We start from the raw sequence: 20144 nt of genomic DNA on the forward strand, positions 1-20144 counted from the left end.
CGTAAAGTCAGGGTCATTTAAAGGCGTTGAGGAAACGTGGGAGAGACGGGGCGTCATGTCCCCCAATGCCGTAAAGTCAGGGTCATTTAAAGGCGTTGAGGAAACGTGGGAGAGATGGGGCATCAGGTCCCCCAATGCCTCTTTGCAAGTATGGGTGGGGGGCTCAGAAGAATTTGGGATAAGGATGGCAGGGTTGAGAGTAGGGCAGCGTTCGAAGGAAAACTCAGGAGATTCAAGAAGGGTGTCATGAATTAGTTGAATGCGTGGAGATAGAAGGGTCATGGATTTGTGAGGAAGTCCTTAAAGTCATGTGGTGGACGAATGACAGTGGGTGCTCCAAAAGTCAGGTTTTTACTTTCCTGAGCGAGGAGCACAGCTGCTGCCAGAGCACGTAGGCAGGCTGGCTGTCCTCAAATTGTGGTAATAGTTGCTTTGACAGATAAGCAACAGGGGTGAAGGAGGGGCCCTAATTTTGTTTCAAAACTCTTAGGGCAATTTTGTGGCTCTCAGTAGTATATAAAGGGGTGAGAAAGGTCAGAAAGTGTGAGAGCTGGGGCTTGCTTAAGGGTGTTAAAGCCTGAATGGACATTTGACTTTAGCTCTAGGGGTTCTGAAAGACCTCCTCGGGTGGCTGGATATAGGGCTTGTGCCAAGAGGGTGAAATTAGGAATCCAGAGGTATAGATATCCAGCTAACCCCAAGGAGGACAGGATCTCTGCTTTTGATGTAGGGAGTGGTAGGGTAGATATCAGGGACTTTCTATTGGTAGTAATATATCTTTTGGTTGGTAATAAAAGGACTATAAGATAGGTGACTCTAGGAAGAGAGAGCTGAACCTTGGTGGGAGACACTCGATAGCCTCGATTGGCTAGAAAATTAAGGAGTTGTATAGTGTTGTTGAGAGTGTGTAAGTGAAGGACTACAAAGGAGGAGATCATCCACATATTGGAGGACAGTACTCAGAGTAAGGTCAAGAGAGGTTAGGTCTGATGCTAGAGCTTGGCCAAAGAAATGAGGGCTATCACGAAAGACTTGTGGACTGGCCCTGTCAGCCATTGGGAATGATAATTGTCTGGATCGGTCCAGATAAAGGCAAGAGGTCTTGAGAGTTTGGGTATAAAGGGATAGTAAAGAAGGCATCCTTGAGGTGTAGAACAGTGAAGTGGGTAGTGGAAGAGGGAATGAGAATATAGGGATTTAGAACTACTGGGTGTATGGGGATGACAGCCACACTGATAACTCTCAGTTCTTGGACCAGGCAATAGGAGCCATTTGGCTTTGTGATGGGTAGGACAGGGGTGTTATAGGGAGAGTGGCTTGGGAGCAAGAGGCCCTGATGTAGGAGTTTAGTGATGGTGGGCTTTAACCCTTGTTGATGTTTTTGGGAGATTGGATATTGTGGTTGATTGGGGAACTTAGAGGGGTTTTTGAGGTGGATATGAATTGAGCATGGTGAGAGGTGACAGATGGGTTGTCTGTATCCCAAACTATGGGGTTTATGGACAAGGAGGGCAAGGGGGTGGGGGAAGAGGAGGTGGGGTTGAGGAGCAGTAGCCAGCCTAGATCAGAAGGTGGGCTTGGGACAGTAATAGAGGCTTTGAATTTTGAGAGAACGTCTCTCCAAGAATAGGAGTGGGGTATTTTGGGAGTATGAGAAAAGAATGGAAAAATGGGGTATCTTGAAGTGTGCAAAGTACAGGCTCGGTTATTTGTAGTGTAGATATTAAACCATTAACCCCCGTAACAGAGACCTGAGACCTTGGATTCTCCAGAGTAGGCAGGCAGAGCAGAGCAAGTGGCCGCCCACATCGATGAGAAAAGAGATTGGCTTACTTGCCACAGTAAGAGTTACCCCGGGCTCCTTAGAGGCGAGGAGTGTCAGGGCCTGGGGCCCTGGGCACCTTCAGTCCTCAGCGGCGAGCCCAAGGAGGCTGGGCAGAGCTGGGCCGGAGGACTCCTGCTCGGGACCAGCAGGGGATGTCCAGCTCCCTGGAGGGGGATTTGGGCAGTGGACCTTCCAATGTTCCTTTATGCCTCAGCTGGGACGCAGACCTGGAGGGGGCCTCAGTTTAGGCCTGAGTGGGCCCAGTGATCGTCTTTGCCACAGGTGAAGCAGGGCCCGGGGGGCTTCCTGTCTTTGTTGATTGATGGAAACGTGCAGCCATGTAGGATGATGGCTAAAAGTGGTATTTAACCTGATCCCCCTGGGCCTTCTCTAGATTTGTCTTCTCTTCCTGGTTATTGAAAATCTTAAAGGCTAAATTTAAAAGGTCTCGTTGAGGGGTTTGAGGGCCTTCTGCCTTTTTTAGTTTCTTTTGGATATCTGGGGACGACTGGGAGACAAAATGGGTGTTAAGGACAGTGGTGTCCTCTGCTGAAGTGGGGTCTAACCTTGTATGTTTTCGTAGGGCTTCCGTTAACCTGGCTAGAAATTGTGCCCGGTTTTCGTCTAGTCCTTGAGTTATTAGCCGGAGTTTATCAAGGTTGACGGCTTTATGCCCTGCCTTTTGAAGGCCCACGATGAGGCAAGCAACCCTGTGATTATGGGCTGTTCATCCAGGTCTCCCTGCCTGATAATCCCAGCTGGCATCATCTCGGGGGACAGCCGTGGCCCCTGTGGGCTTTAGAATTGTTTGTCCTGTGCATGCCTGGGAGGCCTGCCATACTCGTTCCTTCTCTTCTGGGAGAAGAGTGGAGGAAAGTATGATGTAAATATCATGCCAGGTTAAGTCGTAAGACTGGGTAAGATACTTGGATTCTTTTAGATAATCATCAGGGTCTGAAGAGAAGGAGCCAAGCTGCTTTTCGATCTGAGACAGATCGGTGAGGGAGAGTGGGACATGAACCCCAGCAAGGCCTCCTGCTCCAGCTGCTTCCCATACAGGGAGGGGAGGAGCCGGGTAAGGAGTGGGGTCCTGCGGTGAAGTTTCCTGCTTTAAAGTTGTTCAGGGCCGGGTATGGGGAGGGGATCTCAAGAGGGAGGTCGGGGTGAAGCCTTGGGACTCTCGGGTAGAGGCTGGGGCTGAGGTCTCAGAGCTTATCTCAGGCACAGGCTGGGGAGGGGGGCTGGGAGCGGCAGAGGAGGCCTGCACTTGAGAAGGAGGGAGGGAGGAGGGGACCTAAGGTGGACATTGTGAAACTCGATCTGGAGCAGCTGCAAGGGGATTGGGAACGACAGGGGGTGGACTGTGGTTGGACAGATCGAAGGAAGAAGAAGAAAAGTCTGAACAGGGATTAGGAGACACCGTATGAGGAGAATGTGGCCCAGAGTGGGCTAAGAGCATTTGAGAAGTACAACAGGATTCATAGAGGGGGTCGTGAGCGGAGAGCGAAGAAGGCCTGGACACAAGGGATCTCTGACCACTTGCTGTTGTGGCGGCAGACGTTACTGAGGTCCCGTAGAGGATTATAATCAAGAGTTCTGTTTTCTGGCCATTGGGATCTATTATCAAGTCTGTACTGTGGCCTGACAGTGTTAGAATAGTAAATAAGTCTTTTTGGTCTAATTGCCCCTTGGAAACCCAAGGCTTTTAGGTTTCAGAGAAGGCATGCTAGAGGAGCAGATTTTGAGGGCTGGGATTGAGAATTTTCCATCACGGCTGAATAGGAAGGGTAGACAAGGGTGAGTGAAAGCGAGGAGAAAGGTCCAAGAGAAAAGGCATCCCTGTTCTCAGGACCTTCTCAGAGAGTAATAATAGTCTGCTTTGAAATGGGTGTCCCCTATTTCAGAGTCAGATGGGGCACAAGGCCGAGGGCCCAAGGGCCTTGGGGATCCGAGAGAGACGCTTGTCGCAGTTTCTCGGCCACGTACCAGGGAGGGGACCATGGGAGGTGGGCTCGGGAGAGGAGCCCACCAAGTCGCGGTGGATCTTCCCTCCCAGGTTCCAGCCCCAGAATGTAAGGCAAGTGCAGAGAAAAAGAGGGCGAGTGGGCAGGCAGGCAAGAAAAGGAAATTTATTAGAGGGAAATGAGAGGCTGACTGGCCCTTAAGGAGAACCAGTGTCCTCCCTTTCTGACGGATCTTTCTTACACCCTGCCAGTGAAAAACTCTCTGAAGAGATGGTTAATTTTTAGCCTGTAGTTGAGTCCTGTGGTCACGTAACGAGGTTTGGAACCTGGCGGTCTTGTAGCTTCGAGAGGTAGGTGCCAGCGGGAAAACAGAATGCCATTTGGGCAATTTGGTCAGTCTCAAGGGTCACTGTGATTTTGTTCTTTGATTGCAAGGTCAACATCATGAGCCATTTCTACCGTGAGCCCCCAGGTAGGCCCAATGAGCTCCCAGGGGCACAATTTCCTCACTTAGTGTTGTTTTGATATGCCCGAGCGGTAGTCCATCGTACATACGGAACACACCTTGTTGGAGCCTTAATCTGTTGGTGAGGTTTTGCTGTTTATCAGTGTTGCTCTTGTAGGTGGTGCTGCAGCGATCGTTGGGGTGCCCGTGTCTTTGGAAAGATGGATTTCTCGGGATCTAGGACCAGATGGGAGAATGTTAGATCCTAGGCTTAGCCTCTTTCGATAGTTTATTTTCAGGCATTCGGAGACTGTCAACTATCCTTCGTTTTGCCAGACTACCTTCCCGCCGACTGTGTAGGGGGTTCTTCTTACTCAGTGGCATTCCTGCAGTAATTAGGGATGCAGAGAATCTTGGCCTGTGGTGATTTGGGTTTTGTATTGTTTTATTTCCTAAAGTTTGTGCAGAAAATTTCCCTTTGCTGTTGACTTCCTGAAAATCCATGGTGCTTGGAATTTCTTTCTGCAATGCCCACCCCAGGAAATGGCCTGAGGGCAGCAGTCATTGACAACCCCCCAGGACATCTGAATGTTGGTTTAAAACTCAATATTCAAAAAACAAAGATCATGGCATCCCGTCCCATTACTTCCTGGCAAATAGATGGGGACATAATGGAAACAGTGACAGACTTTATTTGGGGGGGCTCCAAAATCACTGTAGATGGTGACTACGGCCATGAAATTAAAAGACACTTGCTCCTTGGAAGAGAAGCTATGACCAATCTAGACAGCATGGTAAAAAGCAGAGACATTATTTTGCCAACAAAGGTCCATCTAGGCAAGGCTGTGGTTTTTCCAGTAGTCATGTATGGATGTGAGAGCTTGACTATAAAGAAAGATGAGTGCTGAAGTATTGATGCTTTTGAACTGTGGTATTGGAGAAGACTGGTGAGAGACCCTTGGACTGCAAGAAGATCAAACCAGTCAATCCTAAAGGAAATCAGTCCTTAATATTCATTGGAAGGACTGATGCTGAAGCTGAAGCTCCAATACTTTGGCCACCTGATGCGAGGAACTGATGCATTTAAAAGACCCTGATGCTGGGAAAGATTGAGGGCAGGAGGAGAAGGGGAAGACAGAGGATGAGATGGTTGGATGGCATCACTGACTCAACGGATGTGTGTTTGAGCAAGGTCAGGGAGATGGTGTAGGACAGGGAAGCCTGGCGTGCTGCAGTCCATGGGGTCTCAAAGAGTTGGACACTGAGTGACTGAACAACAAGGACATTTGAAGTAGAAATGCCAGTAAGCACAGTTGGTTAGAACTGGACATGGAACAACAGACTGGTTCCAAATAGGGAGTACATCCAGGCTGTATATTGTCGCCCTGCTTATTTAACTTATATGCAGAGTATATCATGAGAAATGCTGGGGTAGATGAAGCACAAGCTGGAATCAAGGTTGCCAGGAGAAATATCAATAACTTCAGATATGCAGATGATACCATCCTTATGGCAGAAAGTGAAGAACTTAAGAGCCTCTTGATGAAAGTGAAAGTGGAAAGTGAAAAAGCTGGCTTAAAGCTCAACATTCAGAAAACTAAAATCATGGCATCTGTTCCCATCACTTCATGGCAAATAGATGGGGAAACAGTGGAAACAGTGACAGACTTTATTTTTTTGAGCTCCAAAATCACTGCAGATGGTGACTACAGCCATGAAATGAAAAGACACTTACTCCTTGGAAGAAAAGTTATGACCAACCTAGACAGCATATTAAAAAGCAGAGACATCACTTTGTCAACAAAGGTCCATCTAGTCAAGGCTATGGTTTTTCCAGTGGTCATGTATGGATGTGAGAGTTGGACTATAAGGAAGCTGGGGGCTGAAGAATTGATGCTTTTGAACTGTGATGTTGGAGAAGACTCCTGAGAGTCCCTTGGACTGTAAGGAGATCCAGTCAGTGCTAAAGGAAGTCAGTTCTGTATATTGTTTGGAAGGACTGAAGCTGAAGCTGAAACTCCAATACTTTGGCCACCTCATGCGAAGAGTTGACTCACTGGAAAAGACACTGATGCTGGGAAAGATTGAGGGCAGGAAGAAAAAGGGACGACAGAGGATGAGATGGCTGGATGGCATCACCGACTCAATGGACATGAGTTTGAGCAAACTCTGGGAGTTGGTGATGGATAGGAAGGCCTGGCGTGCTGCGATTCATGGGGTCGCAAAGAGTCGGACACTGAGTGACTGGACTGAACGGAACAGGGGGTGTGGTTGTCATTACAGGAAGTCTCCACAAGGCGGCAGCACTTTCCCCTGCCCGCCTCTGGTTCCCCAGACAACCAGAGCCTCAGAGAAAGGGGGCTTCCTGGGCTGTGAATTGGAGTGCAATGTGTCAGAGCAAAATATCTGCAGTCTTGTGACTCGCTGCTTCTTCCCCCTAAAGCTTCACACACCCGACCCCCAGACTAATCCCAAACATGGCCACAACACCCAGCTGAGGGTACTTAGGTGCTAGGAGGCTGCGCTCTCAGGAAAGAGGCTTGAGCTGGGAACCTCAACAGCAGGAGATGTGCAGGCTAGGTGACTGTTGCCTCCATGATCCTCCAGGCTTTGATCCCACTTGGGACTCTGGTCCCAGCTGAGACAAGCAGATGGTCGTGATTTTCAAACGGGTTCAGAAATAACAATAACTAAAAAGGGGCTCAATGAAGGGCACCCTGCCAGGCTGTCTGGACCCCACCCCAGTCCAGCCTTGGGACTCAAGCCTACTCAGGCTCCTGGGATGCCATAGAAGCCCAAATGCGGAAGGTTGGAAACAATAAAGTTGACATTGATCTTCTCTCCTTTCCTTTGACTTCGTGCCGATGAAGTAGGAGTAGAATTCAATCTGCCACCCTGCGCTTGTCACTTTACAGTTGGCTGATTCAGGTATGGCGTATCCATGGGATATATCTAGTCTTTTGGGGTTTGTTTTTTTTCGGCCATAGAGTTTATTGCAGAAGGTCAAGCAGTGTGCTGAGCATCTGGTCCTTGTGGGCTATCTCTCTCACATGCAGTGTTCTGTGTATATGAGGAAGGAAGGAAGAAAATAGCCTGTGTGGAGTATGTCTTAAAGATGCACATTTCTGTGTATAGGTGAGAGACAGACATTTCTGTGTGTATGTGGAAGGGAGGAAGGAGGGAGGGAAGCTGATAATCCTTGTGGATTACTACTACATATACAGATTTCTGTGTCTATATTAGCCCCAATCTCCTAATTCATCCCAGGCCCTTCACTTTTTTCTTGAACCTTTGGTTTGAATTTGAATTCTTAGAGTCTGTGTTCGGGTTGTAAATTCTTTCGTTTCACCTTGTTTATTTTGCCTAGAAGGGACATCTTGTGTTATTGGCTTCCTTTGTCTGGCTAAGGTCCTTTAGGGTATGCTCCTTCTAGATCTATCCCTGTGGCTACCAGTGACATACTTTCCTTACTTCAGTTTTGGTTTTTATGGCTAATAGTCTATCATATATATGTAGCACATCTTGTTTAAGCTTAATCTATCGGTGAAAATTTTGCGGTCTCTCTGTTGGTTATTGTAAATAATGTTGCAGTGCTAGTTGGGGTCCATGTGACTTTTTGAATGATGGATTTATCAGTGTGGGAATGTCAGATCCTAGACCTAGCCTCTCTTGATAGTGTATTTTCAGGCATTCAGAAATGCTTTATTCAGGCATAAGAAACTCTTCCTCAGTGATCAATGCAAAGAAATAGAAGAAAACAATAGAATGAGAAAGACTAGAGATCTCTTCAAGAAAATTTGAGATACCAAGGGAACATTTCACGCAAAGATAGGCACAATAAAGGACAGAATTGGTATGGACCTAACAGAAGCAGAAGATATTAAGAAGAGGTGGCAAGAATACACAGAAGAACAATACAAAAAAGATCTTCATGACCCAGATAATCACAATGGTGTGATCACTCACCTAGAGCCAGACATCCTGGAACTCGAAGTCAAATGGGCTAGTGGAGGTGATGGAATTCCAGTTAAGCTATTTCAAATCCCAAAAGATGATGCTGTGAAAATGCTACACTCAATATGCCAGCAAATTTGGAAACCTCAGCAGTAGCCACAGGACTGGAAAAGGTCAGTTTTCATTCTAATCCCAAAGAAAGGCAATGCCAAAGAATGTTCAAACTACTGCACAATCACACTCATCTCACACACTAGCAAAATAATGCTCAAAATTCTCCAAGCCAGGCTTCAACAGTACGTGAACCGTGAACTTCCAGATGTTCAAGCTGGATTTAGAAAAGGCAGAGGAACCAGAGATCAAATTGCCAACATCCGTTGGATCATCAAAAAGCAAGAGTCTCCAAAAAACATCTACTTCTGCTTAACTGACTATGCCAAAGCCTTTGACTGTGTGGATCACAACAAACTGTGAAAAATTCTTCAAGAGATGGGAATACCAGATCACCTTACCTGCCTCCTGAGAAATCTGTGGGCAGGTCAGGAAGCAACTGTTAGAACCGGACATGGAACAGCAGACTGGTTTCAAATTGGGAAAGAAGTACGTCAAGGCTGAATATTGTCACCCTGCTTGTTTAACTTATATGTAGAGTACATCATGAGAAATGCTGGGCTGGAGGAAGCACAAGCTAGAATCAAGATTGCTGGGAGGAATATCAATAATGTCAGATACACAGATGACACTGTTTGGTAGTTAGAAGAGGAAAAAAAAGGGTCCACAAAAATAGAACAAAGGAAGTTCCAGGACCAGAGTGAAGACCCCAGGTAAAACAAACAGCCCTCCTGGCTAGCTCAATTTACACAGGGCGGGCTGAGGGGGGAGGAGACAAATGCATAAAAGGAGGAAGCCTAGAAGGATTGAGGCCTCTCTTATCTTGTCTTTTGGGTCAGCCCGCCCTCACTCCTCGAGGGTGTACTGGCCTTTGTTTTTCCTAAGAAAACTGAGCTGTAACACTGATTCATCCGTTGCTTCAAATTTTTGCTGCAGCAAGACAGAACCGAGGAAATTACATGCTCCCCCAACAACACCATCCTTATGGCAGAAAGTGAAGAGGAACTAAATAGCCTCTTGATGAAACTGAAAGAGGAGAGTGAAAAAGCTGGCTTAAAACTCAACATTCAAACAATTAAGATCATGGCATCCGGTGCCAACACTCCATGGCAAATAGATGTAGAAGCAATGGAAACAGTGTCAGGCTTTATTTTTTGGGCTCCAAAATCACTGCAGATGGTGACTGCAGCCATGAAATTAAAAGACACTTGCTCCTTGGAAGAAAAGCTATGACCAACCTAGATAGCATATTAAAAAGCAGAGACATTACTTTCCCAACAAAGGTCCATCTAGTCAAAACTATAGTTTTTCCAGTAGTCATGTATGGATGTGAGAGTTGGACTATAAAGAAAGCTAAGCGCTGAAGAATTGATGCTTTTGAACTGTGGTGTTGGAGAAGACTCTTAAGAGTCCCTTAGACCACAAGGAGATCAAACCAGTCAGTGCTAAAGGAAATTAGTCCTGAATACTCATTGGAAGGACATGCTGAGGCTGAAACTCCAAGACTTTGGCCACCTGATGCAAAGAACGGACTCACTGGAAAAGACCCTGATGCTGGGAAAGATTGAAGGCAGGAGGAGAAGGGGATGACAGAAGATGAGATGGTTGGATGGCATCACCAACTCGATGGACATGTTTGAGCAAGCTTCGGGAGCTGGTGATGGACAGGGAAGCCTGACATGCGGCAGTCCATGGGGTTGCAAAGAGTCGGACTCGACTGAGTGACTGAACTGAGACCTAGCCTCTCTTGATAGTGTATTTTCAGGCATTCAGAGATTGCATTATACTGGGTGTTGTCAGTGTGCCTTTCCACCACTGTGTAGGGGTGTTCCCTTTCCTCAGGCTCTGCTGCCTTTAGTGTTTGTAGCCTCCTGAGGATGCTCTGATGGGAGTGATGGGACTTGCTTTCTTGTTTGCATGTTGATTGGCATTCCTGCAGTATTTAGGGATGCTGAGCATCTTGTCCTGGGGTAGAGGTCTGGGTCTTTGTTTTTTCCATGAACGGTGTGAGGAAAATCTACCTGTGGCAGTTGGCTTCCTGAAAGCCGGTTGTGTTTGGAATTTATTTCTGCAATTCCTGCCGCAGGACATGTCCTGAGGACAGCTGACGTTAACAGACCGCAACGCTAGAGAAACAGAGGTGCCCGTAAGCACGGAGGTGCAGTTGTAGTACAGAAAGTGTCCACAAGGTGGCGGCACTTTCTCCTGGCCACCTCTGGTTCCTTGGGCAACTCGGCTTCCTGGGCTGTGAACTGGAGTGGAATGTGCCTGAGCAACAGCTTAAGGGGTTGTGCCTCGCTTCTTCCCCCTAAAGCTTCACCCCTCCCCTCCAGACTCATTCCAACCGGGGCCACAGCACCCTGCTGAGGGGCCTAGGAGGCTGCACTCTCAAGAAGGAAGCTTGAGTTGGGGACCCCAGCACCAGAGGTCCTGGGGGCTAGGTTAACATTTCCAAGGTCTTGGAAGATAGAGGGCCGGGTCCACATCCTTTGGGAGCACTAGGACTCTGGTCTCAGTCAGGAAGATCAGACAGAGGAGGTTTAAGAGGGGTCTCAATCAAGGGCTCCTTGCTCGGCTGTCTCGACTCCACCCCAGTCCAGGGATGGGACCCAAGCCTGCTCAGGCTCCAGGGATGGAATAGCACTGCAAGTCTGGAAGGTTGGAGGGAATAAACAAGGCAATGCTTTTATTTTCTTTAATTTCATGCCTATGCTATGTTGGAGTATATTAATTTTGCAGTTTTCTGTTTGTTGTCAGTGTATAGCTGCCTGATTCATTTATGACATATATGTACATATACATACATACAAATTCTATTTATCCTCTTGCCATAGAGGTTTTTGCAGAAGGTCAGCATAGTTTCCTGTGCTGATTACCAGCTCCTTGTGGAGTATCTAGTATAGACACAAATATCTGTGTATGTGTTATTCCCAACCTCCTAATTAATTCCTTGGCCTTTTCTTTTTAATTTTTAAAAAATTCTTATATTTGTATTCTCAGAATCAATTTTTGTGTGGTAATTTAGTTCCTTTGTATCTCATTCTAAATTTTGCCTAGAAGGGGACATCACGTGCTCTTGTCTTCCTCTGTCCCGCTGATTTCGCTTTGTATGTGATCCTCCAGTGTCCATTTCTATGGCTACAAGTGGAATAATTCATAATTTCAGTGGCAGTTTTTCATTGCTAAATAATAGTCCATTGTCTATAAGTACCAGGTCTTTGCTAAGCTTTAATCTATCAGTGGACATTTTGCCGGGTCTGTGTCTTGGCTCCTGTAAGTAGTGCTGAAGTGGATGTTGGGTGCATGTGACTTTTTGAATAATGGTCTCTCAGGATATAAGCTGAGATGTGGGAATGTCAGATCCTAAGGTTAGCTCTCTTGAATTTTTGTTTTCTGCCAGTGCAGAGGCTGTCAGTTCTAGTGGCTGTTGCCAGTGTTCCTTCGGCCGGGCATGTGGGGGGTTCCCCATTCCTCTCTTCTCTTTCCCACATATATTGTTTGTAGACTTGTGAGAATGGTCATTCTTGACTGGCGGGATTTGATTTCTTGTTGTTTTGATTAGCATTCCTCCTGCAATAATTAGGGATACTGAGAATCTTGTCTTGTGGTGGTTAGAGTATTTTTTGTTGCATTTTTTTTTTCCTTTTAGGCATGTGTGAAATTTTATGTTTTGATTGGCATCTTGCAAGTTGGGTGTGTTTGCAATTTCAGTTCAGTTCAGTCGCTCAGTCGTGTCCAATTCTTTGCAACCCCGTGGACTAGAGCACGCAGTCTTCCCTGTCCATCACCAGCTCCCGGAGCTTGCTCTAACTCATGTCCACTAAGTCAGTGATGCCATCCAACCATCTCATCCTCTGTCATCCCCTTATTCTCCTGCCTTCAATCTTTCCCAGCATCAGGGTCTTTTCCAATGAGTCCATTCTTCATATCAGGTGGCCAAAGTATTGGAGCTTTAGCATCAGTCCTTCCAATGAATATTCAGGACTGATTTCCTTTAGGATGGACTGGTTGGATCTCTTTGCAGTCCAAGGGACTCTCAAGAGTCTTCTCCAACACCACAGTTCATAACCATCAGTTCTTCGGTGCTCAGCTTTCTTTATAGTCCAACTCTCACATCCATACATGACTACTGGAAAAGCCATAGCTTTGACTAGACAGACCTTTGTCGGCAAAGTAACGTTTCTGCTTTTTAATATGCTATCTAGGTTGGTCATAGCTTTTCTTCCAAGGAGCAAGTGTCTTTTAATTTCATGGCTGCAGTCACCATCTACAGTGCTTTAGGAGCCCCCCAAAATAAAGTCTCTCACTGTTTTCATTGTTTCCCCATCTATTTGCAATTTATTTATTTAATATTTACCTCAAGACCTTTCTTGAGGCAAGCTGTCACCGTCATTCACCTTGTGAATTGGAGGCGCCATTAAACGCCTTTGGTCAAGGTGTAGTTTCAGAAAAGGTCCACAGGTGGCAGCACTTTTTGATGCCCACTCTGGTTCCGGGGGCAAGCAGAGCGTTAGGAAACGACAGCTTCCAGGGCTGTGAAATGGAGTGGGATGTACCTGAGCGAACATTTAAGGGCTTGTGTCTCACTGCTTATTCCCCGTAAAACATCACACACACACACACACACACAGACACACACACACAGACACACACACACACACAGACACACAGACACACACGGCTTCCAGACACTCACACACACACACACACACACACACACACACACACACACACACACACACACACACACACACACACACACACACACACACACACACAGACACACACACACACACACACACACACACAGAGACACACACACACAGACACACACACAGACACACACACACACACACAGACACACACGGCTTCCAGACACACACACACACACACACACACACACACACACACACACGGCTTCCAGACTAATCCCAACGGGAGCCGCAGCGCCTTGCTGGCTGCGCTTCAGTGCCTAGGAGCCCGCACTCTCCGGAAGGAGGCCTGGGCTGAGAACTCCAGCACCAGGAGCTGCGGAGGTTAGGAGACTATTGACCCTAAGGTCTTGGAGGACTTGATCCCACTTGAGTCTCTGGTTCCAACCAGAGCACAGCGGACTGTAAATGCTTAAAAAGGGCTCAAGGAACACCCTACCAGGCTGTCTCATAAACATGGCAGTCTAGCCTGGACACCCAAGCCTGCACAGGCTCCAGGATGGGTCACGGCCCACGTCAGGGAGATGGGAGGGAATAAGTAGGCGTTGCTTTTCTTTCTTTTTCTTTAACATCATGCCAGCGCTACGCTGGAGGATCGTCGATCTGCAGTGTTGTTCTTGTCTTCAGTGTAGCTGCCAGATTCAGGTATAAGGTATCCACGGTGTATCTCTATTGCATTTTTGAACTTTTTAACATAGATAGAAGGTCAAGAAGAGTGCCAAGCATCAGGTCCTTGTGAATTATATATCTCAGATACACACTTCTGTGTACATAAAGAAGTGAGGAGATAATTTTTGTGGATTATCTCTTAGATACAGATTTCTGTCTTTAGAGATACAGATTGCTGCCTATATAGGGGAGGCAGAAAGGAAGTGAAGAGGAAAAGTTAAGATTTTACATAACCTCCTGCTCATTTTGCCTCTCTAACTCAGCTTGCTCCTTGCAAAGTCTGGATCACGTAGGTCATGTAGTCTCAGAAAGTGGGGACTACAATACTGGGAACTGGAGCTTATTTCACTTACCCTTGTCCTGCTCTTTGCAATTGCCCAGTCCCTGAAAACCTGCTTGATCATGCCTGTCCATGTGAGGTCAGGCATCCCCCTCCCCATCTTGGCTACTCTTCCCAGGTGCACAAAACCCCTTAGTTTAAAACAGCCTGTTAGCAGCTAGTGTTGCCCACTGTCTGTCTATAAAAACTCTGTGACACCTTTGTTCAGGGCTCAGAGCTTAGACTGTTAATTCCTCTGGGCCTGCCAGCGTAATAAACCTGATTCTCCAGCTCTCTGATGCAGTGCTTGATTTCTTGAGTACTGGTTTCTGGAATATTTCTGGAGGCTCAGTGAGATTCCAACCACGCCGGCCCCTTGAGCCGCCAGATTGATGGCTCGGCTAGGCTGGAGCAAGGGAACTCCAAGACAAACAAGGAGGCTTGCCACCTGTCAGTATTCTGGGGTCTCTTTCAGACTGGTGTTCTGACTCTCCAGACGGTCGAGCCCCAACTGGACTCATTGCAGGGATGGGCCACTCACCAGGAATGGCCGCAGGATCAGGTAAGGCCCCAGGGCCAGTCCCCAGTCAGGTCCTACCCCAATGGGCAGAGGAGGGAGACTGATCACCTCCTTGGAGCTCCCAGGAAGGGAGCAACAGTTAAGGAAACCTGGGGACTCGGGAGAAGGGAGGCATTGTGATAGCCTCTGAGAGATTGTGAGTGTGTGAGTGTGTGATTGCTGACTGAATGGAGTGAGAGAAATTTTTCTTTTTGGAAACTGCAAAACCAACTTATTTTGCATATGCAGTTAAAAACAATTAGCTTGTTAAAAGGCCTGCCTAGGAAAAAGCTTGAAGTTAACCCTTTCCAGGTCCTTGAAATACATAGCCCACTTTGCCTAAGACCTCAGCCTTGGGCAAACTGCAACTTCAAGCAAAGAAAAAAAAGGCATCAAAGAGATATTTTAAATCTCAAACAGAAAACTATAAGATCTCTCTCTATCTGACTGTCTGGATTTATGTATGTTTCAGTGTATGTCTTTTGTTTTTTTCTGATAATACTGTTAAAGTCATAAATGAGTTCTAATTTAATGGGCCTAAAGAAAAGTAAGTGCTTATAAATCAAACAATTTCAAATACAAGAAAAATTAACCTAAATAAATTTCAGATTCACAAGAACTGGAAAATATTCAACATTAAATATCTAGTATTAATGTTTGTTTGCTAATCTAATAAGGAAAGTAGGATGTATGTTTTTAGTAAAGAAGGTATAAAAAATAAAATTATATTTTATAAGGGGAAAAGAAAGTAGGTCTGACTTACAGGTGGCTGTTACACAAACTGATTAAAAGGTTGATGGAAAGTGGACCCTGAAAAAAAGTTTTGGGCTTGGTTAGGACTAAGTTTAAAATAAATTTAATTAAGTTTACGTAAATGAGTTTAAAGTAAGCTGGTGCAGAAACCTGAGTTTGGTCTTTCTCTCTGTTAGGAGGACATACTTTCTTCAGATGCTGAACTGCTTTTTTTTAATTTTTATTTTTCCATTTATTTTTATTAGTTGGAGGCTAATTACTTTACATCATTACAGTAGTTTTTGTCATACATTGAAATGAATTAGCCATGGATTTACATGTATTCCCCATCCCAGTCCCCCCTCCCACCTCCCTCTCCACCCGATCCCTCTGGGTCTTCCCAGTGCACCAGGCCCGAGCACTTGTCTCATGCACCCAACCTGGGCTGGTGATCTGTTTCACCCTAGATAATATACATGTTTCGATGCTTGAACTGGTTTTAATAATAGACTTAAGTTTCTTTACCTCTTAATTGATCTGTTCTATATTTACCTTTGAAATCTTTTGTTAACTTTGGCTAAGTAAATAACTATTATTTCACAGTAACTTATATGATCCTACCTGATCAAGTGTTATAAACCCTTTTGACATTTATTGACAAAACTTCCTAAATAACTTGACTTCTAGCTAACTTTGGGATGCTTCAGAGGTCTCCTGAGACATCCCAAATAACTATTAAGCTACCTAGGTTCACTGCACATGTTAAATTACATAAGAAGTACTGTTGAAGGGGTGGTAAATCTTTTCAGGTTATACTGTATGGTTGATATTACTAATATAGATATCCTAGAATTATGTGAAATTCATTTAGATCTGATAAGCCCTGACAAAATATGGTCAATTATAATTCTAGTTATCATATTAAAGTGTTATAACCAGGTTTCTTTGTCAATTGCAATAGAATCATATTTTAAACATGCCTTCTATGGTTTTACTCTCATGCTTTTAGAAACATACTGCTAATTCTTCAAGATTTTTGAAAAAGACTTTCTAAGATTAAGCAGATAAACAAATTTTGTCATTAACAGTAAGCTGGTACCAGACTGGAATTTGGTCTTCTCTCTGTTTAGAGAAGAAAATTTTCTTAGAATGCTGCTTTTGATAACAGATTATGAATTTCTTTGTCCTTAAGTGATTTATATTTGCTTTTAAAATCTTTTTGTTACTTTGGTAAAGTAAATAAACATTAGTTAAGGTTGTGGGACATGTAGACAAAGCTCAATATGCTTCTGTGAAAAATAACTCATCATGGTTAGACTTTTGCTATCCAGGTGTCCTGAAAATATGGCAATAGTTTGCAAAGAAATAGAGGAAAACAATAGAATGGGAAAGAATAGAGGTCTCATCAAGAAAATTAGAGATACCAAGGGAACATTTTATGCAAAGATGGGCTCAATAAAGGACAGAAATGGCAGGGACCTAACAGAAGCAGAAGATATTAAGTAGAGGTGGCAAGAATACACAGAAGAACTGTACAAAAAAGATCGTCACGACCCAGATAATCACAATGGTGTGATCACTCACCTAGAGCCAGACACCCTGGAATGTGAAGTTAAGTGGGCTTTACGAAGCACCTCTACGAACAAAGCTAGTGGAGGTGATAGAATTCCAGTTGAGCTATTTCAAATCCTAAAAGATGGTGCTGTGAAAGTGCTGCACTCAATATGCCAGCAAATTTGGAAAACTCAGCAGTGGCCACAAGACTGAAAAAGGTCAGTTTTCATTCTAATCCCAAAGAAAGGCAATGCCAAAGAATGCTCAAACTACCGCACAATTGCACTTATCTCACACGCTAGTAAAATAATGCTTAAAATTCTCCAAGCCAGGTTTCAGCAACAAGTAAACCATGAACTTCCAGATGTTCAAGTTGGTTTTAGAAAAGGCAGAGGAACCAGAGATCAAATTGCCAACATCCACTGGATCATGGAAAAAGCAAGAGAGTTCCAGAAAAACATCTATTTCTGCTTTATTGACTATGCCAGAGCCTTTGACTGTGTGGATCATAATAAACTGTGGAAAATTCTGAAAGAGATGGGAATACCAGACCACCTGACCTGCCTTTTGAGAAACCTGTATGCAGGTCAGGAAGCAACAGTTAGAACTGGACATGGAACAACAGACTGGTTCCAAATAGGAAAAGAAGTACATCAAGGCTGTATATTGTCACCCTGCTTATTTAACTTATATGCAGAGTACATCATGAGAAACGCTGGGCTGGAGGAAGCACAAGCTAGAATCAAGATTGCCGGGAGAAATATCAATAACCTCAGATATGCAGATGACACCACCCTTATGGCAGAAAGTGAAGAACTGACGAGCCTCTTGATGAAAGTGAAAGAGGAGAGTGAAAAAGTTGGCTTAAATCTCAACATTCAGAAAACTAAGATCATGGCATCCAGTCGTATCACTTCATGGCAAATAGATGGGGAAACAGTGGAAACAGTGGCTGACTTAATTTGTCTGGGCTCCAAAATCACTGCAGATGGTGATTGCAGCCATGAAATTAAAAGATGCTTACTCCTTGGAAGGAAAGTTATGACCAACCTAGACAGCATATTAAAAAGCAGAGACATTACTTTGCCAACTAAGGTCCATCTACTCAAGGCTATGGTTTTTCCAGTGGTCATGTATAGATGTGAGAGTTGGACTATAAAGAAAGCTAAGCACTGAAGAATTGATGCTTTTGAACTGTGGTGTTGGAGAAGACTCTTGAGAATCCCTTGGACTGCAAGGAGATCCAACCAGCCCATCCTAAAGGAGATCAGTCCTGGGTGTTCACTGGAAGGACTGAAGCTGAAGCTGAAACTCCAATACTCTGGCCACCTGATGCGAAGAGCTGACTCATTGGAAAACACCCTGAAGCTGGGAAACATTGGGGGCAGGAGGAGAAGTGGAAGACAGAGGATGGGATGGTTGGATGGCATCACCAACTCAATGGACATTGGTTTGGGTGGACTCTGGGAGTTGGTGATGGACAGGGAGGCCTGGCGTTCATGGGGTTGCAAAGAGTCGGACACAACTGAGCGACTGAACTGAACTGAGTATGCTGCTAAATCAGGAAATTAAAAATGGAACATTAATGGAAATTAAATTAAATAAATGGAAATTAAAAAAAAAAAAAACAGCTGAAACTCAAAAAACCAGGGCTATAGGAAATCCAAGAAGGCCACTTAGCTTTTCCTGGCTCCCTGACAGGCCTCATTTTTATTTGATGGGTTAAAGACTTCCCTGGATACAGTGTTAATGCCCTCACAATGAGTCCTCAAAAGTAAAGAAAAAATTATTTTTCACTGAATATTAACTTCTAGTTTTGTTAATTAAGGTCTGTGCTTACTAACACTCACTTCTGAAATAGTTCTTTGTTATGTTATAGTGCTAAAAGATTTAATTAATTTATTAAAAAGGACACTCTAAGATTGTTTCTAAAGCTTGTCTCAGCAACCAATCTTTGGATAAAGGTCAGATGCTCCATGATGTCCACCAGGAGATGAACACTTGGCTATAATCATTTAACTGAGTCAGATGACCTGGGGTGTACTGGGATATACCCAGTGAAAGTTCTTGACTTAAATTCTTGCTTGTGACCTTACTAATAATTGCTAGCTATATTATTTTCTATGTAGCTTGTTTTGGGAGATTATTTTTTACATTACCAAATGTGTGACTGAGCCTGTGATAAAATGCTGATATGCAGTTCCATATGAGATCAATAATGGTAATCATGTAACTCTAGATATGGGAAAAAGCAACAAGAGGAAATATTTTCCTGGACCAAGAGGCTAGTAAGACAAGTATGGTCCAGAGCCTTTTGCTACTTGCAAGGCCTGGTCTAGTGACGACACACTGGGTGACCAGTCAATGGATCTTTATTAGACCTGGGAATGAGCCTTCCCAGCACCGTGGGACACAGTGACCATGAAATGCCCCCAAAGCATGGTCAAGTATGTGGCTATGAAGGGGCCCTGCTGACTGAAAGTGGGCCCTTGCCAGCTGCCTCTACAAAGAGTGAATCATGACCACTACAAGATGCTGACCTTCAACACCCCTTTGAAATGAGTTCAGGATAGAGACAAAAAATAAGGCACTCTGTGCTCTGGGAAAAAAAGAAAAAAAAACAAAACAAAAAAAAAACACAGGCCTTCAGATGGTCAGATGTTTTCAGGTAAAGATTTTTATGAGTTCAAATTCTTGCATCTTCTCATACCTAGAGAAACACTCATGTCACGAATCAATGTCTGGACCTGGTTCTTGCTAGCCCCGCAGCAGCTTTCCTACTTCTATTAATCTTTGGGCCATATATCTTTAACTTTCTTGTTCAGTTTGTTTCTCCAAGTAGTAGTACGACAAGAATATCCCCCAGCCAACACCCAGACAATGCTGGAACAACCTGCCTTATCATTCTGTGGACTCTTATCTCCCTCCATAAATGCACCCGAGGTCCTCAGGCTATTCTCTCTTTGAGATCTTATACAGGAAACCAACCCCAGTGATAAAAAAAAAAAAGCTCAAAGGAGACAACTAGCTGACCTGGAGATGTCCTGAAACCTCCAGGCCCTGGAAAAGTCTTCTGCCACATCGCCCGAGTAACCTTAGAAAGGACACCCATTTCTTTGGGCAATTGGGTTCATTCCTATCGGCCAGGAGACGAGGTATGGGTTAAAGATTGGGGGGAAAAAAAAACCACTTCAGCCAGTTTGGACAGGCTGTCACACGGTCGTCCTGGCAACCCCTCCTGCTGTTAAAGTTACAGGCATCATCCCTTGGATCCACCACACGAGAGTCAAGAAGGCAGCG

General features: G+C 44.9%; 1 long non-coding RNA gene across 1 annotated transcript in view; it reads right to left on the reverse strand.

Annotated features, from left to right (window-relative positions):
- Positions 1 to 3935: 3935 nt before the first annotated feature.
- The window catches only part of LOC139035551 (uncharacterized), an 80192-nt gene continuing 63983 nt past the window's right edge, over positions 3936 to 20144 (reverse strand). Inside the window, exon 2 of the long non-coding RNA XR_011488132.1 lies at positions 3936 to 4471. This is a non-coding gene — a long non-coding RNA (uncharacterized lncRNA). The remainder of the gene's footprint in view (positions 4472 to 20144) is intronic.

Source organism: Odocoileus virginianus, chromosome 6 (genome assembly GCF_023699985.2).
Source record: "Odocoileus virginianus isolate 20LAN1187 ecotype Illinois chromosome 6, Ovbor_1.2, whole genome shotgun sequence".
NCBI lineage: Eukaryota > Metazoa > Chordata > Mammalia > Artiodactyla > Cervidae > Odocoileus > Odocoileus virginianus.